This window comes from Nesoenas mayeri (assembly GCF_963082525.1).
Source record: "Nesoenas mayeri genome assembly, chromosome: 1".
Lineage (NCBI taxonomy): Eukaryota > Metazoa > Chordata > Aves > Columbiformes > Columbidae > Nesoenas > Nesoenas mayeri.
Window position 1 is genome coordinate 135153689 of NC_137541.1, and position 6000 is coordinate 135159688.

Sequence of the window (6000 nt, forward strand, 5' to 3'; positions counted from 1 at the left end):
TTTTGACAAGAAACAACAGTCCATTCTGAAGAACAGAAAGAAAGAGGTATTCTCATCTAAATCTGTATGGATTTACTTGAGGAATTTCAATGACTGCTTACCAGACATGAATCCTCACATAACAAAAATACATTGGAAGTCTTTTTCAGTGTCCTTTGGATGAAATACTGCAGCTGATTCAAATAATTGAAATAATGCAGCAGGACACCAGGGAAATTTTTCCTCTGGGAGTTGTAGAAATCCTTTCAAGTGATCTATATTTCAAACAAATTTAGCTCAACTTATGATGTACTTTATAGTATCCACACTGGTCTTCAGTGTTTTTGCAGGGACATAGGATAATGCTGATCACTTAATCATAGTAGTCCTGACATAGAATTCTGAGTACTAAATATTTTTTTTCCTTCTATTTTTCCACTATAAATCCATTTAATTTTCCTGTCACATGACCTGGTTAGCAATTCAACATATGCTCCAGTAGAACAAGTTTGAATCTGTTAATTTTCAATTGGCCATAAATCTACATTGCTCAGGTGACATGTACAACATCTTTTTGAGTCAAGAAGGAGTTTGCTTTTTGATCATCAACAGTTCACAGTTTCTACCCTTAAACTAAACATAAAAATACCAAGGATTGTATTTCTGAAATCTTGTGGATGTGTGAACATATCAGTGACCAGTATTTTTGCAGAAAAGTGCATTCTTGGTCCCTGCATACAAGCTTACAGTTGCTTAAGTCATGTCTTTGACAAGCAATATGTAGGAAAACTGACACAGCTTTCTGTAACACCAACATGACAAAAAGAATAGAATCATTGAATCATAGAATCATTTCAGCTGGAAGAGACCCTCAGGATCATCGAGTCTAACCATAACCTAACTCTAGCACTAAACCATGTCCCTAAGAACACTGTCTGTACACCTTTTAAACACCTCCAGGAATGATGACTCCACCACTTCCCTGGGCAGCCTGTTCCAATACTTGATAGCCATTTCAGCAAATAGATTTTTCCTAATATCTAATCTAAACCACCCCTGATGCAACTTGAGGCCATTTCCTCTCGTCCTATCACTTGCTACTTGGGAGAAGAGACCAACACCCTCCATGCTACAACCTCCTTTCAGGTGGTTGTAGACAGCGATAAGATCTCCACTCAACCTCCTTTTCTCCAGGCTCAAAAGGCCCAGTTCCCTCAGCTGCTTCTCATCAGACTTGTGCTCCAGGCCCTTCACCTTCATTGCCCTCCTCTGCACTTTCTCTAGTACTTCAATGTCCTTCTTATGATGAGGGGCCCAAAACTGAACACAGGATTCAAGGTGCAGCCTCACCAGCACTGAGTACAGTGGCACAATCAGTTCTCTCGTCCTGCTGGCTGTACTATTCCTGATACATGCCAGGATACTGTTTGCCTTCTTGGCTACCTGGGCACACTGCTGGCTGATACTCATCCAGCTGTCAATCAACGCCCTCAGGTCCTTTTCCACGAGGCAGCTTCGAGCCACTCTTCCCTGAGTCTGTAGTGCTGCGTGGGGTTGTTGTGACTCAAGTGCAGGACCCGGCACTTGGCCTTGTTGAACCTCTTACAATTGGCCACAGCCCAATGATCCAGCTGGTCAAGATCTGTATGGCCTCCCTACTCTCCAGCAGATCAACATTCCCACCCAATTTGGTGTCATCTGCAAACTTACAGAGGGTGCACTCAATCCATTCATCCAGATCACTGATAAAGAGATTAAGCAGAACTGGGCCCAATACTGAGCCCTGGGAAACACCACTTGTGACCGGCTGCCAACTGTATTTGGCTCCGTTCCCCACAACTCTTTGGGCCTGGCTTTCCAGCCAGTTCTTTACCCATCGCAGAGTACACCCACCCAGGCCATGAGCTACCAGCATCTCCAGGAGAATGCTGTGGGATACAGTATCAAAGGCTTTACTGGAGTCTAAGTGCGCAACATCTACAGCCTTTCTGCCAACAACTAGGCAGGTCACCTTGTCATAGAAGGGAACATTGACTCTGGAGCTGGATGTCTGATACATAGATGCCTCTTCTGCCAGAAATAAGATTATAGATGCAAGACTGGCAAAGGAATGTCAGGGCATCTGAATTACTAAGTCCTAGATTTGTAAGCAGTGACTTAAGCAGAAGACTGCTAAGTCAAATCACGATGATGGATAAAACAACTGAGGAAAGCATGCCTTAAAACAATGCCAAGATGAGCAAAAGATGGGATAAGGGCTGAGTAACAGCAAGTAAGCCTCTGGATTCTTGTAAGGACATCTTGAAACATCTTAAAATACAGTGGAAATTTGGATTTAAATTATTTTAGTCCCTAGAAATCAGAACTATAATAATTAATAACCGCATTTCATAATGTAGGCAAATCGCAGATGATAGAAAATTTTTTATGTAGGAAACAAGTCCCTTATTACATTTTCCAAACTCCTGCTTACCATTAACATTTTAGATCTACATCATATTTAAGATGCTTAATTCAAACTGCTTAATATTCTGGACTGACAGGCTCATTAAACTGAACAGTAGGATTACTGTCATATGCACTTCAGGCACTACAGTATGAAATTTTCTGTTTTTAATTCCAAATGTTTAAAGAGAAATCTTTATCATTAAAATTGAAACTGTGTTTCTTTTCTTTGAGGAATTACTATATATTTGACATCTCAGCTCTGATGACATTTTGGTTGTCTCTTACATTCTAAACTATTTAAGCAAAAGAGTAGAGTGCTGTGTGCAGTAGCTTTGGTATAGTTGTTACCCATACTTTAATCAGTTCATAAGCTTTTTTAATTTATGCCTGTCAATATTAAAGAATCATCTACTGTAGCTATAGGTGTTTGGACTGGTGACATTGTATACTAACTCCCATTTGGACTATATTATTTTAATACATGAAAAAGTACTGACCAAATTTTATACACTCTTAAGAACAAAAGACTTTTTCAGAAAAATGTTTCTCCAAGGCCAGATTTATCAAAATTATTTAGAGGTGCTTTGCAGTGCTGATAGCATCTGTATGGAAGCCTCACTAGTGTTGCAAGTCAGTGCAAGTTAAGTTTCTAGCAGTTAGTTTCTTTTGAAGGTTCTTAACAGGTACCTATATAAATATTTTTATTCTGGCAGTGTATGAAAACTTCTGTAATGTAGTCTTTGATCTGGAGATCTAGAAGATAAATTTAAGACTCTTTAAAGGGAGTTTGACGTTCTAAGTACTCTTCTTTCAGATCAAATAAAAAGTGCAATTACAAGTCTTTCCGTAGTAAGATACCTCCTGTTAATAGGAATTATTACAGGATTCATCGAGCATCACAGCTAGGTTTGGTCAGAAGCTATGCCATGTGCACTGAAATAATTATGGATGGAGAAAGCCAAGAGAAAGGCCACAATACAGTGAATAAAATTGTAATGAATAAGAACTGACATAAACAGGATCAGAATAGCATTTCCAGGGGAGAAGCAGTAACAGAGAGTTAGGTTAGCAGACATGTGAGAAAAGAAACTATTTCTAATGCTATTTTTGTTATTTTCACAGAAAAGGAATCACATACAGTCTTGGAAGATGTCAGGAAGGATTGAACATGCTTCAGTGTCACTCCCTAAAGAAAAAAATCACAAAATGTAAGTGATTAAGTACAACTATTGGCCACACATTGTTCTTTTGTATTTGCAATAACACAAGGAAACAATAAGAATTTTAGCAATTATTATATCAGAATATCAGATCTACACTAAAATCTAGCCCTAGGTTATAGCAGCAGCTGATAAAACCATTCTATTTTTTTGGTTCTTTCCTCAGGAATTATGATTCTAAAGTCCATTCAAAGAGTCCATTTGTAGATCATTACCTTCACCCTTTTTTTTTTTTTAATTATATAGAGGTCAAAATTGTAATCTAAATAGTAATTAAATCTCACTGCCATATTAAATCCCACTGTGACAACATGTTGTGTTGCTCCTACAACAACTGAGCTGAATTTTCTTTCTCTTTCTTTTTTCCTTTCCCTGTTGAGATCCAGCTAAGAAGTAGAGTTCAGATGAATCACTGTACTGCTTTGGAAGTGACTATATGGTCAGTTGAGACTACCAAGGGATTTAAGAAAAAGCATCCTGCTTTTCTCCTACTCTTGTCAAAATTTGTTTCCTTGGATATTGCATATAAAAAGGCTTATGATGCCATGCACAATTGTGTGTTTGCATTCTTGTGTGCGGTATAGGAGTTAGGACATGGTGCTGCTACTTCTCTTATGAACAGGTTTCTGAACTGAGACTCATAGCCATGCATGATTTATATAGGCCCACACAATGTTTCTTTTGCAATAAAAATAGTCTTGAATTCCTCTAACTTGTGATTTGAATTTGTTTTTATAAGAGCCAGAGACTGTACAAAAAAAAAGTTATGTTAAAAAATTTCATTGGCAATCTCAATAATCTTGTTCTGTCTACTTATTTTGGCTCTTTTTCCTCAGTGCAAGGTTGCATGGTGAAGGCATTTCCTCTGAAAGTTAAAAAGTGAGGTCACTGAAACAATTGTGATAAGATATTATTTCTGTAGCTTCTGGAATTAGATATGTCTATCTTATCACCGTGTGGATTAATTCCACTACCACAGAGTCATTTCTTGTTTTCATAGAAGCTCCTTTCAGCTTCTCTTTTACTCATTCCTTTTTCGTTTCCAGAAAGGATATATATTTTGAAAGAATAATCAAAAGAAAACAAGAATCTAAGGGAAGCATCTACATACTAGGAGATAAATTTCCAATTTTGCCCTTGAAGAGGGGCAACTATCTGATTTTCTATTTTTCCTCCCCGATCTGCTCAAGGTGAACATTTCATCTTAAGAAAAGGGCTATGTAATTTGATAAGGTGACTAAAAGAAGTAAAACATTTAGTCTTAACAGATAAAAATTCTAGCACTGCCACTTATGACTCATCTTGTTCTCAACAAGAAGCAACTACCTCAAGAGAATTAAGCAAAACAATTCTTGGTTAGGATAGTCTATATAAGGCAAAGCACTCACTGCATGTTAAAAACTACTTTAAAATATAAAACCATTAACAGTCCACAGATAGCATTACAGCCATGTGACATTATTTGGAAACTTGCCCTGAAGTATATCTCAGAACTGCAGTAACTCCCATTTTATACAAAAGGAAGATATATTGTTGTTAAGCCTTGTGTTATATCTCAGTGGTAAAGTCCAAACATAGACTGTAACATGAATTAAAACATAGTCATCATGGCAGTAAGTTTTAAACACAAATAATTTTCCTTTTTCCACCAAAAATGCAATAGAATTTAAATTATATCGAGTCATACTCTTGAAAAACTAGAATCTAGGTGAAAATCTCTAGCCTAGTCTAGTATATGAGACATGTCTGTGAATTAAACTACTTAGCAAGAAAGAGTTGTGAGAAAATTGTGGCTTGGTTTTCAAAGGTAGGAATAGTGCCCTCTCACTTGTGTGCTTTGTTCTCTATAATACCTAAACGTGAAATATGCAGCTAAAAATAGGTCTTACATTTCATAAATATATTATCATCTGACTGTGGGATGGATCTGAAAAACAAAATTTGCATAGTCTGCCTTTGATTCATGGATAGAAGGAAAACTTTAATATTGCATGATCCTACAATAACCTTTGAAATGTTCCAAGGACACTTAATGAAAATGAAATTTACTGTTAATACATCACTCACAGACAATGGAGGAATATAACCTCTAATACATTGTAATCTTCTGTGTGTACATCTCATAAATTTGAGACAAATGTATAGAAGTCTCTACATTAGAAGTGAGTTACACTCTCTTACTGGTGTTGTTATCTGTCCTCTCTCTGTATGTATGTATGTATTTCGGAACATCACTTAAATAGAATTAACCATGGCTAAACTAAAAAACACGTGGCTGTGGTAAAATAATAGCCACACCTTGTAAACTGATTTTGGACTTCCTGATTCACTTATTTTAAAAGTTACTTCCTCA